This window comes from Castor canadensis, chromosome 2 (assembly GCF_047511655.1).
Source record: "Castor canadensis chromosome 2, mCasCan1.hap1v2, whole genome shotgun sequence".
NCBI lineage: Eukaryota > Metazoa > Chordata > Mammalia > Rodentia > Castoridae > Castor > Castor canadensis.
The window spans coordinates 66,813,555-66,836,983 of NC_133387.1; the positions used below are offsets into that span (position 1 = coordinate 66,813,555).

At 38.0% G+C, this 23,429-nt stretch overlaps 1 protein-coding gene and 1 pseudogene across 15 annotated transcripts in view; one reads left to right on the forward strand and one right to left on the reverse strand.

Moving 5' to 3' along the window:
* Positions 1 to 23,429, reverse strand: part of Srpk2 (SRSF protein kinase 2) — a 200,325-nt gene that overhangs the window by 174,402 nt on the left and 2,494 nt on the right. The window lies entirely within an intron of this gene.
* LOC141416842 (acidic leucine-rich nuclear phosphoprotein 32 family member E pseudogene) lies at positions 11,383 to 12,152 on the forward strand (annotated as a pseudogene).

A 23,429-nucleotide genomic window follows, 5' to 3' on the forward strand; every position in this document is an offset into this window, starting at 1 on the left:
TAATTAGCTGGGCAATACTGATTAAGTCATTTCATTATTTGAAGTTCAATTTTCTCATCAGTAAAATGAAAGGGTTAGATTAATTGCTAAGGAACTCCCAATTCCAAAGATCCATAAGGATGACTCTTATTTATCTTTGAAAAAGGCAGTACAGATTAGTTGTAACTTAGATTTGGCACTTTAAATACCAGCTCTATCTACAACCTTACAGCTCTCAACAATAGGTCTGCTGCTTAATATTTCTGTGCCTCAGTTTCTCATCTGTAAAATGAGAATAGTTTTATTTGCTAGAATTCTTTCAATTTCTTATTTTTTTAAGATAAAATTTATATACAATTCACCCATTTGAAGTGTATAACTTAATAACTTTTGGGCTGGCAGAGTGGCTCAAGTGGTAACAGTGCCTGCCTAGCAAACATGAGTTTAAACCCCAATGCCGCCAAAAAAAAAAGCCTCCCCTAAAGTGTACAACTTAGCAACTTTTAATATATTAACAATTGTACAACCATCAACATAATCAATTTTAGAATATTTTCATCACCTCAGAAAGACACTAATACCCATCAACAATCACTCCTCATTTCCCCCACTCTCTGCCAACCCTAGGCAACCAGTAACTTACTCTGTTTCCATGGATTTGCCTTGGGGCATTTCACATAAATTCGTAATATGTGGTATTTTATAATTGTGTTATTTCATTGGTTTTTCTTGGGGGGGGAGCGGTACTGGGGTTTGAACTCAGGACCTCACACTTGCTAGGCAAGTTATCTACCACTTGAGCTACTCCACCAACCCTTTTGTGTGTGGGGGGCGGTATTTTCAAGATAGGGTTTTGAGAATGATTTGCTGCAACTGGCTTCAAACCATGATCCTCCTTGATCTCTGCCTCCTGAGTAGCTAGGATTATAGGAGTGAGCCACCAGCAACCAGTTGACAGGATGTTTACACATAATGTTTACAAAGTATTCTCATGATGTAGCATGTAACAGTGTTTCTTTTTTTTTAATTGCTAAATAATACAGATATACTAATATATTGTGTTTTGTTTATCTAGTCATCAACTGATAGACAAGTGGGTTGTTTCTACCTGGTTATTATGAGTCATGCTGTCCTTCAAGTTTTAAGTAATATGAAATCCAACTCAACAATAGTTCTTTTTTTTTTGGTACTGGGACCTGGATGGCAGTTATATTCACCACTGTACCACCAATGCTGGTGCTGGGGTTTGAATCCAGGGCATACTAGGCACATACGCTACCACTGACCCACACCACCCAACCCAGATAATTTAATCTTTTGTCTTTTTATTTTTCCTTTTGTTTTTTGGGGGGTGGTATGAGGTTTTGTAGTTGTTGTTGTTGTTGTTTTGCTTTGTTTTGAGATAGGGTCTTGTGTAGCTGTGTATCCAAAGCTTGCTTTAACTCATAATCCTCCTACCTCAGCCTCCCAAATGCTAGAATTACAAGTGTGTATCATCACTCCTGGGCTCCCAGCATGATCTCTAAGTCAGCCTTTAAACACTGTCAGCACTGAGTTTCTCTCCCCTTTTGGCTAGACTCTGTTCTCTTTTCACTTTCACAATTTGCCTAGTAACAAAATGGTCCCAACAACTCCATTTTACCTCATCTCTAAGTCAGTAAGAAAAAGGCCTGCCTCTTTCAGATCCTTACACAAAAGGTCTAGGTTAGCTCTATAAGACCCCACCAACAAGAGGAAAGCACTAACTACACAGGCCATCCTCTACCCCAGAGAGTATGGGTAAAAGGGAGGGAACTCAAATGGTATGAAACAAAACGAGACAAACAATCCTCACAGAAAAACCAACGCTCTGTTTCTAGGATAAATTAATTCTGGACAGCTGAAAACATTTTTTAAGGTCCAATTTAAGTTGCTGTGAGAATTAAACATATTTGATATTTCAGTAGGGAAAAACAATTTCATATAGTTCAGTGTCACATACACTCAGCTCAAAGTGTGTTCAATCCATATTTGCTTTTTCATAGTGAAATGTAGGACTGCATCTGTGTCAGATAAAAGATAGAACAAGGCTTATTTTCAAAATATTTTAAGTCTTAGGTTAAAAAGTCATGATCTCTTGGGCTGGTGGAGTGGCTCAAGTGATAGAGTGCCTGCCTAGCAAGCACAAGGTCCTGAGTTCAAGCCCTAGTACTGCCAAAGAAAAAAAAAAAAGTCATGAACTCTCCTTCATCAGAGATTTCTCTAACCTTATGGAAAATGTGACAGAGGCAAATATGACAGGAAAGACTCTGAGGCCTGGAGTCCTGTAAAAGCACCTCCAACAATAACAGCAACACGGTGTGTTCCATGTGTATCCATCTCAATCCTTTTTTAGTCCAACTTCCCACTAAACCTATTAAGAAATCTTTCTTCTCCCCTAGTGCTGGGGATAGAACCCAAGGCCTCATATATGGCTCTACCACTGAGCTATATATCCTAACCCTGAGAAATTTTCATGCAAAAACACAGCTTTGATTTTTTTTTAACGTAAGCTAAGCAAAACTACAAAATGACCTTATAAGAAGTCATTTTTCAATCTTGCCCAAAATACATTTATCTCATAAAACAAGGGATACCAACATAGAAAAAGAAACCAGAATGTTTATGCCCTTTTGGACCCTTTGCCTAAACATGATTAAAAAATTAAACTACTGCTGGGCCAGGTGCTAGTCATGCCTATAATCCTAGCTACTTGGGAGGCTGACTGAGATTGGGAGGATCATGGATGGAAGCCAGCCAGGGCAAATAATTTGAGAGATCTATCTTCAAAATAACCAGAGCAAAACGGACTGGAGACATAGTTCAAGCAGCAGAGCACCTGCTTTACAAGCTCGAAGTCCTGAGTTCAAACTGCAGTCCCATCCTCTCCCACCTCAAAAAAAAACTTACTGCTGGAATCATCCATTCATTTTATCTCCTCCCTGGCCTGTTACTGTACTTAGAAATTATAAACATGATAGAAATAACCTACTTTGAACAATAAATATCTCCTCATTATTTCTAGATCTAGTGATAGTCATATTGCTCTAATTCTCTTAGAGGAACAAACTTTAGAAAATAAAGATTTAAGTTCGCCAAAATAAATTTATGTGCCAGAAGCTTAAAAAAATTTATCACGATTCCATAGTTTTTCCTTCTTCCCTATTCTAAAAATTCCTAAAATACAATTAAAACATCATAAAATAATAACTACCATATACTCAACATTTATGATGTACCACACAAAAGACAAGTATTTTTTAATCCTTACATGTCACTTTGAGAGGTAGGTTTCATTAGCTGTATTTTAGGGTAAGCAATTAAGCCTTAGAACAACTAAATAACTTACCTAACACCATTAGAAGCAATGCCATTCTACCATTTGATCTAGCAATACCACTCTTGGGGATATACGCAAAAGACTGTGACACAGGTTACTCCAGAGGCACCTGCACACCCATATTTATTGCGACACTATTCACAATAGCCAAGTTATGGAAACAGCCAAGATGCCCCACTACCGACGAATGGATCAAGAAAATGTGGTATCTATACACAATGGAATTTTATGCAGCCATGAAGAAGAATGAAATGTTATCATTCACTGGTAAATGGATGGAATTGGAGAACATCATTCCAAGTGAGGTTAGCCTGGCCCAAAAGACCAAAAATCGTATGTTCTCCCTCATATGCAGACATTAGATCAAGGGCAAACACAACAAGGGGACTGGACTTTGAGCACATGATAAAAGCGAGAGCACACAAGGGAGGGGTGAGGATAGGTAAGACACCTAAAAAATTAGCTAGCATTTGTTGCCCTCAACGCAGAGAAACTAAAGCAGATACCTTAAAAGCAACTGAGGCCAATAAGAGAAGGGGACCAGGAACTAGAGAAAAGGTTAGAACAAAAAGAATTAACCTAGAAGGTAACACACACGCACAGGAAATTAATGTGAGTCAATGCCCTGTATAGCTATCCTTATTCTCAACTAGCAAAAACCCTTGTTCCTTCCTATTATTGCTTATACTCTCTCTACAACAAAATTAGAAATAAGGGCAAAATAGTTTCTGCTGGGTATTGAGGGGGTGTGGGGGAAGAGGGAGGGAGCGGAGTGGGTGGTAAGGGAGGGGGTGGGGGCAGGGGGGAGAAATGAACCAAGCCTTGTATGCACATATGAATAATAAAAGAAAAAGGAAAAAAATAAATGAATAAAAAAAAAAAAAAGAAAAAAATTTGCAGGATTTTTAAAGGTATTGGGGGAAAGATAGAAAAAAGAGCAAGAAAGGGGGTAAATACAACCAAAGTAAGTTATATGCATATATGGAAATGTCATGATGAAACCTCCACATTGTACAATTAATACACAATAATAAAAATGAAAAGAAAAAAAATTAGAGATAAGGGCAAAATAGTTTCTGCTGGGTATTGAGGGGGTGGGGGGAAGAGGGAGGGGGCGGAATGGGTGGTAAGGGAGGGAGTGGGGGCAGGGGGAAGAAATGACCCAAGCCTTCTATGCACATATGAATAATAAAACAATAAAAAAAATACAGTGCTGGTTATAATACAAACAGTACTGAAAGACAACCTTATAGCCACTGACAGACAAAAATTAAAAAGTAAATTTTAGGTGCTTATAGGTAATAGTGCACTGTACATTTAAGAAAGAATTTTGAACATTTTCACCATAAACAAATGAGCCGGGTACCAGTGGCTCACGCCTATAATCTTAGCTACTCAGGAGGCACATATCAGGAGGATGGAGGATCAAAGCCAGCCCAAGCAAAGAGTTCACCCGACTCTATCTCGAAAAAAACCCATCACAAAAAAGGACTCAAGGTGAAGGTCCTGAGGTAAAACCCCAGTACCACACACACACAAAAAAAGAAACAAAAGAAATGATAGGACCAGGGATATACCTTAGTGTACCTTAGTGGTAGAGCACTTGCCTTAGCATGCCCACCACAGGTTGGGGGAGGGGGGGTAGGTGGGAGATGATAAATGTCTGAGTGGATGTTTAACCTGATTTAAATGTTACACAATGTGTAATACATACACGCACACATACACACACACATATATATATACCAAAACATTACATGGTACCCCACTATGTACAACTTTTATATTATTACATACCAGTTAAAAATAAATGTAGAAAAACTGCAGTTTAAAAAAAAAAAAACATGGTTACTCCTTTTATCTTTTTATCTTCCTATATATATTATGGTTTTCTACATAAGGCATCTGCTAACCCACTCCTACCATATATGTACATGATAAAATAATACAGACTTAATGTGACATATTAAGAGCAGTCTCCATTCAAACAAAGAGATTTCCTTTTTCCTTCCAGCAAAAAGGCTCATAGAATAATCTTTTACAGGAGTTGAAGAATAACTTGTGTTCTTGTAGACTACTAGTTTCAAAGTCCACTGAATCAGAATCCAGGACTCTAAGACAGTATTAAACTGGCTCAGGAACTAAATAGTAAGTAACCTTCATCAAGTAATTCAATCTTCATGCCTTCATTCCTCCTTCAGTGGAAATATGGAATGCTTTAGGGCAGTGGATTTTTAAACTGTGTTCAAAGAAGCTGCTTTTGGAGCACTGCAGGGGTGAAGGGCAGGCCAGGTGACTAGGACCTGCCAATTCTCCCAGCATGGAGACATTTCTCCCCTTTATATATAATAGTATTCTACTTGAGATTTTATTTAAAAAGCATTCTGCTATTACAAAGTAAGGTTCAAGTGCTCTCCATGGATCCTCAGCTCTATAGCTATATGCAGTATACTTCATTTGTGAAAGATGTAATCAATTTTACATGAACTCCACAATTAACATTCATTAACATCTTTGTTTAGGATAATCTAACCCCCTCCAAAAAAAAAAAAAAAAAACTACCAATGGGGACATTCTAGAAATTATCAATTTGGTAAGCTCCCCTATATAAGTGACTGCAAGAGCCAGGTAGCAATAGAAACAGGAGTATCACCTTTGTACCCTGGACACCAGAAGCAATGACAGCAAGTGATGACCAAAGGAAGCATCCAGGCACTCAAGTAAAGACTAACAAAAAGCCAGAAACCTCTTCTAAATGGAGTGTATCACAATTAAACTTGTGCCTCAGGAAGAGAATACATTTTCTCCCCTCCCAGCAGAGTCTAAAAATAAGGCTCTTACAATTTCTCTTTTGAGGGCTAGAAACTTTTTCTTCTACATCAGTCCCAGAATGGCTTGTCTTGCTGCAGAATGATAGTTTCAAAGACCACTAAATCAGATGTATCGAGATGCAAATTCTAGTAAAGTCTGTCTTTACCCTTTTTCCCACCCCAATTACTAAACCAGTCCAGCACACGCAGTCCATCCAGGAGGACATCTACCAAATTTCAGCAGCAGAGGATACACACAACCACACTGCATGTTCAACTAAGGTGAATGACAGTGCTATGTGTTACCACACGCACAAGTTTAAACTATTCAACAATATCATCCAGACATTCTCTCTACACTTTTAGGCTTCACATTCTAAGATCCTGACTTGAAAATTATAATGCTCAAAAATACATTAATAATTTGTCTAACAGATATATGAAACAAATGCACTCAAATTGGCACACCAATAATTAACCTTAAACACATTGGCAAAGCTACTTGACTACAAATATATTCAATGTAGAAACTGGTTCAAATGTAAGTAGTAAAAATCTATACCTACATTTTGTATGATTTACCTATTAAGGCTAAGAATTCAGCATAGAGTATCAATTATGCTCAAATACGAGCCAAAATTATTTCTCAAAAAAGAGGTAGTAGCCCAGATACAATGTCTCAAGCCTGTGATCCTAGCTACTTGGAAGGCAGACATCAAGAGGATCATGGTTCTAGGCCAGCAAGGACAAAAAGTTCATGAGATTCCCATTTCAACCAATGGCTAGACATAGCAAGGTATAACTGTCATTCCAGGTAGATGGGAAAGCACAAATAAGAGGATCATAATCCACACTGGCCCAAGCATAAAGCAAGATCCTGTATCAAAAAAAAAAACAATGTAAAAAAGGGCTGGTGGTATGGCTCAAGTGGTAGAATGTCTGCTAGCAAGTTCAAGACCATGAGTTCAACCCCAATACCACAAAAAAAAAAAAGGTAGTTTCCTGACATTTTAGTGTTTACAAACTCATTCTTAGGATAGATTGTTTTCTGAATTTTCTTACTTGTTAATAAAATAAAGCAAAAGAGGAGAGAAGAAATTAACAATGAGAATACGGTATTGTTTGGCTTGATGGCAGACAGTAAGAAATTATGCCTTGAGTCCCAAAGTAAAATTCATTCTTAGAGGAGCATGGCTCACTGGAGTCCTTACTGACTGGCTAAGAACTGTTCAAAAATTGAAAGAACTGGAAAAATCTCCAATAGCTTTAATCAATACTCATTTGGGAGGCTTAGAGATACCCACACAACAAAATAAACTTAAAAGGTAGCAATTAACTTTAACACTTTTTTGGAATTAGTCCCAAAGGGTATGACCTCATTTAATGCTGTACACAGCTTTTTTGTGTAATAATCACTTTAAATATCAAGTTAGACATTAGATAGTAAGAATAAATGTAATTCCACAGACTAAGTGACAACAAAAATTGTCCCCTTGTTTTGCAAACTATAAAATATATAAAACTTCCGGTATCAGTCTCATGCATGAATTCAAGAAGAGCCATATTTCTAGCAGTATACGCTGAAGTACCTATCGTGTGCTCTCTGTATACTATCCACTCAGCTTTTCTGAAAATTCGGTGTTCTAAAAAATAAAAAATTTTTATTTTATATTCTAGAGAATTATTGAACAGACTCAAAAGCACAGCTAACAATAATCACTAATATTGCAAGTACAGAACATCTAAACAGGGATAGCTCCATGGTAGAGCAGCTGCTTATCATGTACTACACAATGGCAAACCAAAAACAAGTCTGAATAAAACTGCTTCATGACACAAATGGATAAAAAGTGGTACTCCTAAATTAACACAGAAATTTTTGAGTTTAAATATATTTGTAACTAACAAGAAATCAAACATCATAAATAGACTTTGACTATTTCATCTATATCCACAAAGCTTACATGTTCAAGATGTCATAAGATTTTAATCTTTTCTTTGGGAAATTAGGGGGCTTATAATCAGGGCTGCCTTATGCTTAGGTTCATAAAATATCTTAAAATGCAAACTGAATCTGAAAAGTTCCCATACACAACAACAAAGCAAAGCACCCTAACAAAAAATAGGAAAGAAAGAAAAAAATTCTCTGATCAATAACTCCACTAGGAGACTGTAAGAAGCTATTTTACCCTCACCATTGGCTGGTAGAACTGTTCCTGGGATTAAAGAAAGTTAAAGTTTAAAAATCTGGCAAACAACATGTAATAGCTTTTTTTCTTTGAGAACAGAACCCAAGACTTGACACTGAAAGTCTGAGTGGTACTATGAGACATCTAATACAAATGTAGCATCATAAAAATCACTCCAATCCTGAGTCTCTAATACAGATAGTACTATCTGCCTATAGCAGAAAAAGAAATAACAATAGGTAAATTCTTCATAAACTGTTAAAATTAAAGGGGAGGGAAAGAAAACAGATCAGTCATAATGAAATCTGAAGACGAGTAATGATTAGCTAAATTAACAAACAGTGAACTTTTCTCAAATCTCATTATCCTTAGACTTTCCTGCCCCACTGATTTATTCTCTTTAAACTTTCTTTTGCTTCTTTCATTTATTTTACCACAACGAACATTTTCCAGGTTTCAGGCCAAAGTACTCCTTTATCCTCTTCCCTGCAGTAAACTGATACTGCTAGCCTAATAGTCCTCTCAGTTCCTGCTTCCCAAGTGAATACCAGTTCCCTGTAACATACTCCCTTTAGGATATTTGTAATTTTCAAATTCAGTGTACTTAAAAGCTTCTTCATCGCTAAACAATTTCTCCCAACATGTTAACTATTCACTAAATAGCCATTCTAAGTCAAACTTTAATTTTGTCATTTTTAATTGCTTTTCTTCTCCATTTCCCATAACCAGCTAGTCCTAATTCCATTGATTCTTCTTTAAAAGAAGAATTTTTCCAAAATTTGAAAGCCTTAAAAAGACTCTCTTTGACCCAAAATTTCCATTGGCAAGACTCCACCTACTCTATGAACATTTTAAATGCTGACAAAGATACTAACATATGTCTAGGAACAGCGAAATGTTTAAGCAGATGAAATAGCTAAGTAAATTAGAATGCTGCAGCCCTCAATAACTGGTTATGAAAAGTTTTTTTGTTTTGTTTTGTTTTGGTGGGACTGGAGTTTGAACTCAACTTCACACTTGCAAAGGAGGCACTCAAAAAGCAGGTGCTCTACAGCTTGAGCCAATGGACCTCCAACCCATTTTGCTCTGGTTGTTTTGGAGATGGGTCTCTCAAACTATTTGCCTGGGCTAGCCTCAAACTATGATCCTCTCAATCTCAGTCGCCCAAGTAGCTAGGATTACAGGTATGAGCCACCAGTACCAGGAGGTTATGAAAAGTTTTTAAGGACATGGAAAATATTTATAACAAAATACAAGGAAAGCAGGATACAAAATAATATATATATAAAAGATGATCTTTTTTAAAAAAGCTATTATAAAAGCACAGCATGGGGGAAAAAGCCCAGAAGAAAATATACCAAAATAATTTACTGGTGTTTAATTTACTGGCTGGTAAGAATAAGAGGAATGTCTGTTTTCCTTCTTCATATACTCCTATAATTTCTAAATATGGTATATATTATTTTTAAAGCTAGGGAAAGAAGTTAAATGTGCTTTCAATTGAAGATATCAAGTGTCCTTAGTCTACAAACCCAGTACTATTCTAAATGGCCAATGAAAACTAGGGAGACTTGAAAACAGCCTCAAAATTTTTAAAAAGAATAACAAAGGGTGACTGTGGAACAACTTTCTCCAGGTTGTCCCACCTCTCTGGCTCTTCTTTTACCAACCCTGCCTGGGGCCTTCTCTTCAGTCAACAAATTCAGCAAGATGCCACTATCAGCTACCTGCCAATGCCCACCCAATACACATCTCCTAAGCTCTTCAGGTGCTCCAGCTGCAAATACTGACCAAGAGTCTTTAACTGGAAGTTGGGAAGGGAGCTCTCACAATCCAACCAAAGGACCATTAACTTTTCCTAAACATACTCTGCAATCCCTATGTGAGGAATGGCTACACCATCTACAAACTGAGCTAATTCAGAAACCCAGCATTCCTACTAGACTCTTCCATTCTCCTCCCTCATTATACTGGGCACTAATTCCAATAAATTCTACCCCCTTAACACTCTGTCTCCTCAGGCCTTAAACCTCTAAGTCCCACTCCACACAACAACCAGAGGAATCTTTCTGAAATGTTCCTCTGTCACTTTAACACATCCCAGTCCCTTGTGTAACCTCATCAGAGCCCCACTCACTCAATGCTTACCCCACCCGACAATGACTACTTGACATTCTAGTACTAACACGCCATTGTACACCTCCACATGCAGATACAACCCAGGCCCTAGCCCTGCCCTCTCTTATTATACTTGGTTAACACCAATTATTACCTGCTCTTCAAGACCAGGTTAGGGTGCTCTCCTGATACATCCGACAAATAACCCATCTAAAAATCTATGAAGAATTCCTATAAATCAGTAAGAAAAACACAATTCATTTAAAAAAAAAAAAAAGAGAGAGAGAGAGCGGCAGTATGTGCCCATTAACAAAATGACAAGTAAAGTGTGGCATTATTTATTCAATTGATGGCTACAAAGCAATAAAAAGGAATTACTGGTACTATTGGTACATACTACAACATGGACAGGTCTCACACATACACTGATGGAAAGAAGACACAAGGGAATATTCTGTATGATTTCACTTATATGAAATTCAAGAACAGACAAAATTAACCAATAATAATACTCATCTGAAAAGTAATTACATCTTAGTGGCGGAGTAAAGACTGAGGAGACAGGCACACGAAACCTTATGGGGTGCTGGAAGAGTTCTGTATCTTTATCTGGATGCTGTTACAACAATATAAATATGTAAAAAATCATCATCCTGAAGTCTGAGTTCCTGTTGAAGAGGAAAGAGCTTTTTTGGGGAGGGGGAGGGGGAGGGATGACAGGAAGGCGAGGGCAGTCAAGTTAAGAATCCCAACTCCTTAGACTCCAAGACTCCATTTACTATTCTTTTCCTTCTTCCCCACACCTTTATGGTGATAGTCAGCATCTGTATTTGCATTGGTTTTCATTATGTTCCAAATCTTTAAAAATTTTTAGGGTTGGGGGCAGTGGGAAAGGAGGAGAGTAGCAGCAGACGAGCAGAAGGAAGACATGAAGATGAAGAAGAGGATTTATGTGGAGTTAAGAAACAGAGCTCTGGAGAAGGTGACAGACAGTCCTTCATAACTGGCTGTGTGTCAATGGGTAAACCAAAGGCTTGAATGACACTTTTAAAGAACTAGTTTCTGAATATGGCTAACATGGAATTAAGATCACTGGCTTGACTTCCCAGCTTAAATAAACTTTGAAAGTTGGAACTTAGTGACAATATAATTTCAGAACGTTTGAAAGTGCTGACAGAGAAATGTACAGATCTTACCTACCTAAATCTGAGTGGAAACAAAATCAATGATCTCAGTACAGTAGAAACTCTTTGAATCTTAAAAATGTGAAGTCTTGATTTGTTTAACTGTGAGATCACAAACCTAAAGATTACAGAGACAGTATTTTTGAACTGCTGCAGCAAGTCACATACTTAGATGGATTGATTGGAGGGGCAACAAAGCACCAGACTTGGAAGAGGAGGAGGAGGATGGAGATGAAGATGATGAAGTTGAGGAAGATGAATCTGGTCCACCTGAAGGAGATGAGGAAGAGAAAAGGAGAAGGAAAAGGAGGAAGATGAGGACATAAACCAGGCAGACTCAGAACTGGGAGAGGGAGAAGAGGTAGGCCTTTCATACTTAATGAAAGAAGAAATTCAGAATGAAGATGATGACTACACTAAAGGGGAAGAAAAGGAGGAAGAGGAAGAAAGAAGGTCTATGGGAAAAAAGAGGAAACAAGATGCTGAAGACGATGCAGAGAAAGAAGATAAATAGACCGTGATCCTGGGTGTACAGCAGAGTAATTACATCTCCTCGGTTCCATCACGTATGATAGCTATCCTTATCAGAAGATAGTATGTAGCGTTATATAGGAAAAGTGTGGTTTTACTATTTTTGCCTCATCATTCTAATTAAGATTTACTAATTTGTTAATAATCAAATTATATGTAAAAAATTTTTTCAGTAACTTCCCAACTGTGAGATTTTCTAGCAATGCTTTTGGAATCTCATTTTTTCTAATTAAAGCTGTGTTGAGACATTTTAAGTCCATAATTAAAACATGATCACTTTTACACAGGTGTAGTTAGGTGCATTTCATTCATAAGTTATTGTAAATTAACTAAAATTACAGTCAGCTGTAATATGAAAGGACCATATCCTCTTGAATGATAAGTTTATTGTATTTTTAGAAATGCTAGAGGTCTTTAGTTTGAAGGCAATGATTAGGGGAAGCTATAAGTACCTGGGGCCTTTTTTGTTACAAGAGTAAGTTGGAAAGTAGAAGCAGAATAATAAAGATTCTATTAAGCAGTACTGTTCATGGATTTAGAGACAGTTCTATTCAGTAACACAGCTCATGGGTTTTATGGCAACTGATAAGATTTAATTTTTTGAAGGAATAAAATGCTTAAATCAAGTCCAGAGACATGCAAGTGAGCATGTCTTCAAGCAGCAGACCTTGACATGCCACTGGTGGCTTACTCTGTTTTAGGAGTGCATTCTTTCTCCTCTCTGCAATTTCTTTACGATCTATTTCCCTTCTTGTTTCATTCTCCTCCCTCTGTCCCAAAAGAAAGTTCAATTTGTAATACCCAGAAAACTTTCAGTCTTGTACCTTAACCACCTTTTCAAACCTGTCTGGGTTTTAAACAAAGTCAAAGAAATGGGAGTATTTTCTGAGATATATTACTGACACAATTTTATGCAACAAGTTCTCCTTACTGTACATCTTTCTTGATTGACAACATGGAAGACTGTCTTAGTAGACTGTCTTAGTAGGACAAATATAGAAGAAAAGCAGGGGAGGCAGCAGTAGCATTTCTCAAAAGTCAGAAACAACTGCCTGTTGATAATGAGATGGTCAAGTCAAATTTTTAAGCTGGTTTCCCAAATGATCTGGATACCAACCACCCTGTGAAATATTTGTAATTTTTCCTTTAATTTTTCTTTCTATAGTTTTCAAGCATTACCAGATATAGTATTTAATTTGAATAGTAAGTTAAATAATAACTGTAAATTATAATAATTATATAATAATCATGTTAATAATTACATATTTATGATTATATAACATATACAATATATACTATACTATAATAAAATATAATAATGATATTAATATTATATATTATATTAATTCTCCCTGTTCACTCTGCCAATTATAAAATTCTCATTTTTAAATTAAAATCTACATGTTGACTTTCTTATCATCTTATTGTACAATCAAAACTAGAGTTCCTTGGTTTGAAAATAACACAGAATCAGATGGAAGAATATTTTAAAGTAAGTCAATATTAAAACTGAGATTTCTTTTCAAGTGGATGTCAATTAAAAATAGAAAAATGTTTGGAATAAGTGTTGAGTGTGTGCTTCCTTGTATGGCTACTTAGTAAACTAACAAGATTCCATGTTGTAGGCAATCCTGACCATCTGAAATATTCTTCCCTTAAGGGCAGTCAATCTTTACCTGAACTGCCCACTTCATCCTTTGGGGTATAAATCTGCCTTCCTAATAAATACCACTTTTTTTTAAATGTTTCCCTTTGTTCTGCATATTTGTAAATTTTTTACAACCATTAGCAAAATAACTGAAGCATCTCCACCAGGACACATTTCAATTACTGAGTATAGTACTGCTGTTGATTCTTTTTTATTTTACAATGTACCATTTAGTGTTTTAAGATAAACATTATGAACTTGGTTGTAGGATAAACTTTGTTGGGATTGGACTCCCCACAGGACTCAAGTTTACCTCACAATTTTAACCACTGATGCCTGCTTCAGCCCCTAAGAATTCTCACTGTTCACTCTGCTAATTATAAAATTCTCATTTTTATATTAAAATCTACACGTTGACTTTCTTATCAATCATCTTATTGTGCAATCAAAACTAGAGTTCCCTGCTTCAAAAATAACACTCAAAGAATCCCTGCTTTACCTTTGTGGGCAATATTTTTATGCAAATCAGGGTAGGTTTCATATTTTGTAAAAAGTTCTTGGTTCTGTTCTAATGTTCTTTGTATGGCAGTATGTATACAGTGTGTTAGGTTCCTCAAGAATCTCCTTAAAATTTTTGAAGTTAATACTTTTGTGCAAATATGCTTTCAATAAAGCCAAAATAGTGATTAAAAACAAATAAAAATCCAATGCTTCTGATCAGTCTTTTATTGACTATTTCCTGCTTTCTATGACTGCTATAACTTAAGTTTTTGAAACTGAATTTTAAATAAATTGGAGATTTTTTATAAAAAAATTGTAAGTACATTTATGATTAACGTGTTTTACTACATACATATGAATACTGTAGATGCAATAACAAAAGTATGCACAAAAGGGTAATACACCTTTTAGAGCTACAACTGATGCTTCTTTAAATTGTTATGTACTGCCCAAAATTTCTGCCATGACAATATTATTCACTTTTATCATTTAAAACATAAGTACAAAAGAGTAATAGGCTCTTGAACTACAGATGCTGCTCTTCAGCTACCTCCCTCAGCGCCCACTTCCCCTCCTCTTCCTTGGGGAGTATATTTTCCTGCTTTCCCTCACTCACTCTCTTACTCTCACTAAAACTCTGCTGCTGCTTTGCAAAAAAAGAGAAAAAAAGAATAAAGTTTAAATTAAAAAGGTCTCTTCCTAAAGCCTTCCCTTGTCAATCTAAACACCTCTATACCTGCATCTTTAAGGACTGGTTACACTGTCCTGGAACATTCTGCATATAAGAATCTCTTCTATCTTTCAGTTAACACTTGATTTTACAAAGTATAAACGGCCAATAAATACATAAGAGAACGCTCTACATCCTTAGCCATAAAGGAAACGCTAATCAAAACCACACACATTTCATCTCGCCCCAGTCAGACTATCATTAAGAAAACGAACAACACGTAAGCCTAATCAGAATGGTCATTATGCCCCACACACACACAATATATCCCAATAAAAAAAATTTCTATAATAAAAAAAAGAAAACAACAAATGCTGGTGAGGATTGGGGGGAAGGAACCCTGGTGGGAATGTAAATTAGTGCAGCCAGTATAGAAATCAATATGAAGGTTCCTCACAAAACTAAAAACAGAACTACCATATGATCTGTTATAACACTCCTGGGCAGATATCCAAAGGAATCTGAGTCTGCATACAATGATACCTTCACATCCATGTTTATGACAGCACTATTCATAATAACCAAACTATGGAATTGGTCTATACGTCCATCAACTGGTGAACGGATTTAAAAACAATGAGACATATGTACACAATGGAGCTATTATTCAGCCATACAGAAGAATGAAATTATGTCATTCACAGGAAAATGGGTGGAACTGGAAATCATCATGTTAAGTGAAGTCATACTGAGAAAGATAAATATCACATGTTCTCCCTCATATGCACAATCTAGAACTAAAAGAAAAAAATGACACGAGTATAAACAGGGGGACTGTTTGCAGGTAGAAAGCAGTGGGGGAGGGTGAAACAGAGGATGAGGGCTAAATATGATTAAAGTACTTCATGCACAAGTATGAAAATGAAATAATGAGTTCCATTAAAAATGGTTTTAAAAATGGGGAGGGAGAACAAGAAAGAGTAATACAGAGGGTAAATAAATTTGATCAAAGTATATCATGTGCATGTATGGGAATAGCTCAATGAAACCCCTTTGTACAATTAATATACACTGACTTTAAAAAGAGGGAAAAAAATGGGTTTTATTTAGTCTTCCTAGCATCCAACACATTGCCTAACAGTAGGAATATGCAACACTAGGTATATGCTTCACATGTGCTAACTATATTAAACTGTACAGTTAGTAAGCCAAACATGTTTGTTGAACAAACAAATGTGTAACAAACAAGAAGTAAAAAAGGGGTTATCACCTTCCATGAGAGGTCCAAGCTCATGGGCTTGGGAGACTGTGTTGATACTACAGGAAAGGGTTGAGGCTTACCTAGTAATATTGCCATGTTCTCACTCACTCCATTCCAAAATTATCTCACCTGTGATTTACTGAGCCAGTGCCACCAATCATTTTCTGTAGCAGTCAGAACCAATACTACAGAAACAGAGAAGCAATAGTCTTAAAGGACCCATCAAAGAGAAGAAAGGCAAGTGGCCAGAAGATGCAGCAAGAATTCTATCACTAGCTGGGCACCTGGTGGTGGCTCACACCTGTAATCCAGCTACTCAAGAGGCAGAGATCAGGATGATCGCATTTCAAAGTCAGTCCAGGCAAATAGTTTGTGAGACCCTATCTTGAAAAACCCTTCACAACAATAGGACTGGTGGAGTGGCTCAAGGTGTAGACCCTGAGTTCAAGCCCAGTACCACCAAAAAAAAAAAGAATTCCTTCACCAGAGATCACAGATACTATGCAGAGACCAGGAAGAGAAAGGGACACATAAAACACCACAAAAAATGTAAAGACATCCCACTCTTGTGGACTAGAAGAGGCATTACTGTTAAAAAGTTCATATTACCCAAAACAATCTAAAGATTCAATGTAACCCTTTATCAAAATACCAATGAGATCAAAAGGATTGTACTCCAGGCCAGCCTAGGCAAAAAGCAAGACCCTATCTCTAAAATAACCAGTGCAAAAAGGGCTGGATGTGTGCCTCAAGCAATATGAGTGCCTGCCTAGGCACACATAAAGCCCTGAGTTCAAATTTCAATACCACAAAAGACACTGTTCAAAAAACCAAAAAATCCTAAAATTTGTATGCAATCCATTAAAAAAAAAATCAAAGCCATCTTGAGCAAAACAAAACAAAAAAAAAGCGGAAGACATTATACTATCTACTTCAAGATATACTACAAAGCTACAGTAATCAAAACTGCATGTTTATTGGCATGAAAATAGATACACACCAATGGAACAGTATGCAGAGCCTAGAAATAAACCCACACATCTACAACCAGCTGATTTTTCTTTTTTCTTTTTAAGACAGGGTCTTACTCCATAACTTGACTGGCCTCAAACTCCCTATCCTCCTGCCTCAGCCTCCTAAGTGCTGGGATTACAGATGTGTATCACCTTGCCCAGTCAGCCAAACTGAGGTGTTTTTGTTTTGGTTTTTTGGGGGAGTTGTTTTTGTTTCTTTGGTGGTACTGGAGTTTGAATTCAGGACCTCGCACTTGCTAGGTGGGTGCTTTATCACTTGAGTTGTGCACATTCCCAGCCCTTTTTTGCTTTTAGCTGTTTTTTAGATAAGGTCTTGTGATTTTGCCCCGGGTGGGCCTCTGACAATCCTACCTACACCTTTGGCATAGCTGGTATATGCCTGTAATCCCAACTATATGGGAGTTGTATGTAGAAGGATAGTGGTCTGATGCCGGCTCCAGGCAAAAACCACCACATGTGGTTTATTTGTTGGTATGGAGTCTCACTAACCTTTTACCTGGGCTAGGAAAACCACAATCCTCCTTAAACCACAATCCTCCTGATCTCTGCCTCCTGAGTAGCTGGAATAACAGGCAATAACCACTGTATCTGGGCTTTTTTTGGCAGGGAAAGGGGGAATTGAGAGGGTCTGACTAACTAGCCGAGGCTGGCCTAGAACTCACGATGTAGCCCAATCCTACTGATTTTTTGACAAAGGTATCAAGAACATGCATTGGAGACAAGACAATCTTTCCAACAAACAGTGCTGGGAAAACTGGGTATCCACATACAGAAGAAAGTCTAAATCCCCATCTCTCACCAGTTACAAAAATCAAAACAAAATGAACTAAAAACTTAAATGTAAGACCTGAAACTAGGAGCCTGAGCCAGGTGTGGTGGCTCAAGTCTGTAATCCTATCCACTAAGTAGGCTTAGATCAGGATGATCACAGTTCAAGACCAGCCTAGGCAAAAAGTTAGCAAGACTCTCCCCACCCCCCCACATCTCAACAAATAAACTAGGTGTGGTGGTATATGCCTGTAATCCCAACTATATGGGAGTTGTACGTAGAAGGATAGTGGTCTGATGCTGGCTCCAGGCAAAAAGCAAGACCCTATCTCAAAAATGCCCAGGGCAAAGTCAGGTATTAGTAGTCACGCCTGTAATCCTAGCTACTCAGGAAGCAGGGATGGGGAGGATCGCTGTTTGAGGCCAGCCTTAGCAAAGAAATTCACAAGACTCCATCTCAACCAACAGCTGGACATGGTGGCACACGCCTATCATCCTAAATATATGGGAATAGAAGACAGGGAGCATTGCAGTTCCAGGCCAGCCAGGACAAAAAGTTCCCAAGACCCCGTGTCTCAACATAAAAGGCTGGGCTTGGTGGCATGTGCCTGTCATTACAGCTACTGTGAAAAGCATAAATAGGAGGATAATGGTCCAGGCCAGTCTGGGTAAAAGCAAGATCCTAGCTCCAAAAAAAACCAGAGCAAAAAGGGCTGGAGGCTGGCTCAAGTGCTAGAGCACCTGCCCAGCAAGTGTGAAGCCAAGTTCAATCGCCAGTACTTAAAAAAAAAAAAAAAAAAATCAAAAGCACAGGAAAACAAAAGCAAAAGCAAAAATAAACAAATGGGATGACATCGATCTAAAAGTCCTCTACTTAGCAAAAGTAACAATCATCAAGATAAAGGGATGACACAACCTACAAAATGAGAGAAAATATATGCAAACTATACACCTGACACAGGGTTAATTCTCAGAATATATATAAAGCATTCCAAAAACTCATTAACAGAAAAACAACTCAATCAAGAAACATACAAGGCTAAGGGTGTGGCTGAAGTGGTATAGCACCTGCCCATCAAGCACTAGGCCTTGAGTTCAAACTCCAGTACAGCCAAAACAAAACAAACAGACAACAGGGCCAGGCACAGTGGTGTGCACTGATAATCCCAGCTACTTAGGAGGTAGAAGTAAGAAGATCAAGGTCCTAAGAAAGCACAGGCAAAAGTACAAGATCCTAACTAAAACTAAAGGACTGGGGCATCACTCAAGTGGTGGGCATGCTTATCTAGCAAGCACCAGGCCCTGAGCTAAATCCCCAGTACAGCTCAGAAAGAAAGAGAGAGAAGGAAAGAAAGCTCTTTAACATCAGGAAAATGCAAATCAAAACCACAATAAGATACTATCTCACCCCAATAAGAATGGCTTTTATCAAAAGGACTACGTGTAACAAATGTTGGTCAGGATGTGGAGAAAGGGAAAACCTTGCACACTGTTGCAGAAATGCAAATTAGTGCAACCATTATGGAAAACAGTATGGAGGCTCCTCAAAAAACTAAAACTAGAACTGCCATATGATCCAACAAACCTACTCCCAGAAAATGAAATCACCATGTTAGAGACATCTGCACTCTGGTGGTGTTTACTGCAGCATATTCACAATAGTCAGGTGATGAAGATAACCTAAGTGTCCATCAAGTGATGAAGAATAAAGAAAACATGATACATATAAACCATAGACTGCTACAAAGGCATAAAAAAAAAATGAAGTAATGCCATTTGCAACAAAATGGATGGACCTAGAGATCATTATATGAAATAAGCCAGGCACAGAAAGACAAGTACTACACAATCTCGCTCACACATGGATTTTTAGCAGCTGATCTCACTTGTAAAAGTTGAGACTAGAATTGTGGTTACCAGACACTGGAGAATAAGGAGGAGTGAGGAACAGGGAAAGCTTGAGTAATGGGTACTAAGTCACACTTAGGAGCAAGAAGTTCTGGTGTCCTACTGCACAGCAGCGTGACAACAGAAAACAATTAAAAGTACTGTACATTTCAAAAGCTAGAAGAGTTTTCAATATAAAGAAGTGACAAATGTTGGCCACAGTAGCCCAATCCTGTAATAGCTATTCAAGAGGCAAAGAGCAGGAGGACCACCTTTGCAGGCCAGCCCAGCCCCGTCTCAACTGATGGCTGGGCACAGTGGCATGAGCCCGTCATCCCAAGTACACAGGAAAGCACAATTAGGAGGATCACAGTCCAGGCTGGCTCCAGCATAAAGCAAGATACTATCCCAAATATAACCAATGCAGAAAGGGCTGGCAGAGTGGTAAAGTGCATGTCTGGCAAGTGTGAGGCCCTGAGTTCAACTCCTAGTATCACCCAGAGAAGTACCAAATGTGTAAGTAGATAGATGCATTTAAACCTGATTTAAACATTACACAAAAGTATATGTATTTAAACATCACATGGAGCAGGGGACCAGGGGCTCACACCTGTAATCCTAGCTTCTTGGGAGACTGAGATCACTAGACCCCATTTCCAAAAAACCCAGAACAAAACAGACTGGAGGTGTGGCTCAAGTGGTAGAGCACCTGCTTTGCAAGCATGAAGTCTTGAGCTCAAACTCTAGTACCACCAAAAAAAGAAAAAAACCTCACATGATACTCCATTAATACACACAATTTTTGTTTTTTCATGCATCAGTTAAAAAAGATTAACTTAAAAAGAAAAAAAGACACTAAAAGACCAAGTTGCTAACTTGGTATAAAGTAAAAACACAAACACGATTCCTCCAGCAATTGTACTCCTGTTAATCATTTTATAGAAATGCAAACTTTTATACACCAATGTTCAGCAGCTCTGTTTCTAAAAGTTAAAAACTAGAAACAACCACGTCCTTTACCAAGCGAATGGGTGAACTATTTTTCCATATAGTATAACATTACTGTTTCAGGGTGTAACTCAGTAGTAGAGCGCTTGCCTAGCCATGCACACACCCCTGGGTTCTGCCAAGCACAAGCAAGGTGGGGGAGGGATGAATACTAACGCAGGAAACATGGATGAATCTCAAGGGCATCATTATGCTGGGTGAAATAAGTGAATGTCCAGAGTGATGTGCCATATGATTTTTGCAACATGGCAAAATTATGATAACACAGAGCAGGTCAGTGCTCATGGGCTGGGCTGAGAGGAGTAAGTCACTCTTAAAGGTAACAAAAGGTGATTTCTTGCAGTGATAAAACACTTCTGCATGCTGCTTATAGTGATTACATTAATCCACCCAAGTGACAAAATGTGACACAACTACACACAGAAAGAGTGCCTGTAAAAACTGGTGAAATCCAAGTAGTTTCTTGTTGTTTAGGGCTTTCTGCTAGTTGATGCTGGGTCTGTTTTGTTTCTGTTTTCCAGACAAAGTCTCACCCTGTAGGCCAGGCTGGCCTCAAACTCATGATCCTCTTCAGTTTTTCTTGAGTGAAAAATATATTGTATCAGTGTCAATTTCCTGGCTTGACAATGTTCTATAGTTTTGTAAAATATCACCTATTGGGGGGGAGAGAGGTAATGAACAAGGGGTACACAGGGAATTCTAGTATTTTTGCAATACTTCTTGTGAATCAAATTACTTCAGATTAAAGTGTTCCAGTAAGTATTTTTTTAAAAAGAAGTTTAAAAAGACATGAAGCCCAAATAACTCCTTCTACCCAATAATGGATGAATGGATAAGTAACATAGAATCAATATAATGAACTTGGCAACATAAAGGAGTGAAGTATTAATACTTCACTCCTTTATATGGAATACTGTATTCCTTTATACAGAACGTTATAATGTGGAAGAACCATGAGAACACTAAGCTAAATGAAAGAAATCAAACACAGAGTCACAGATTGGAGATAAGGTTATCATTACATTCTACCTTGTGAAAAGACTATAAGTTAATGCAGACAGCCCTGCCTGGGTTTGACCTCTAGCTCCAAACCAAAAACAAACTACTATCTGTCTTGACCAGGTCACACTGTATTGTCGAGGCTAGCCTTAAACTCCTGGGCTCCAGGGATTCTCCTGTATCAACATCCCCCAAGTAGCTGGAACAACAGAAACACACGCCGTATCTTGCCAAACACCAGTCCATTTTGCTTTGGTTATTTTGGAGATGTGGTCTCAGAAACTATTTGCACAGGCTGGTCTCAAACCTCAATCCTCTTGATCTCAACCTCCCAAGTAGCTAGGATTACAGGCATCAGCCACAGGTGCCCAGCTTCCCACTCTTTCCACTCCCACTCCCCCACCACTACAATCTATTCTCCACTTAGCCAGTGCTCTCTGAGGGATTTTGTTTTTGTTTTGTTTGAAACAGGAAGGAGAGCCTTGTCCTTCCTAGATATAAGCCTCCAATGGCCTACTAGGCCCTATAGGTGTGATGTCTGCCTCTTATCCACCTCTGTACCACTCCAGCCACTCTGACCTTTGAGATTCTCAGGCCCCTCCCCTCCTCCCCTCATTCTAGCTTTTGCTCAAATGCCACTGAGAGTAGACTCTGGTCCCAGGCTGCCTATATTCAACCTTAACAGCTGAGCATGTTACTTACTCACACTGTGACCCTGTTTCTTCCTATACGAAATAATGATTAAAAACAGTACCTTCCTCACAGGGTGTCACTCGTGATAAACATATGTAAACAATAAGCAGTAAGCAACATGTTCAATCATCATCTATCATTAATATTTCTTAAGGTGCCCATGTTCATTTTCTTCCTCTCTCTTCTTACTATCTGAAACAATCTTTTTTTTTTTTTTTGTGGTACTGGGGGTTAAAGTCAGGGCTTCACACTTGCTAGGCAGGCACTCTACCACTTGAGCCACACCTCCAGCCCTTTTTTCTCTGGTTATTTCGGAGACATGGTCTGGCTTCTTGCCCATGAGTCTGGACAGTAATCCTTATTTAAGCTCCCTACCAAAGCTGGTATGGCAGGCAGACATACCCCACCATGCCCAGCTTTTTATGTTGAGATAGGATCTCTAGAACTTTTTTTGCCTGGACTATCCTCTAGCCATTATGCTCCAGATCTCTGTCTCATGAGTAGGTAGGATTACAAGCATGAGCCACCAGTGCCCTAAAAATGTCTTGATTCAATGAATTAAGTGAAAAATAGCACTGCCTCAATCATTTATGCATTTGGGCTGGTTTCTTCTTGCTAATTACTTTGCACACCAGTCAGTAAATCTTTTCATTAGCTATTTTCTCCTTCAAATCTTATCACGTATACCTTATACATAGTGGAAGAGACTGGCAGAGAGACATGAGAGTTAACAGAATACTGTGGATATTCTTCAATTCTTCAGAAACACACCACAAGAAATCCTAGATACC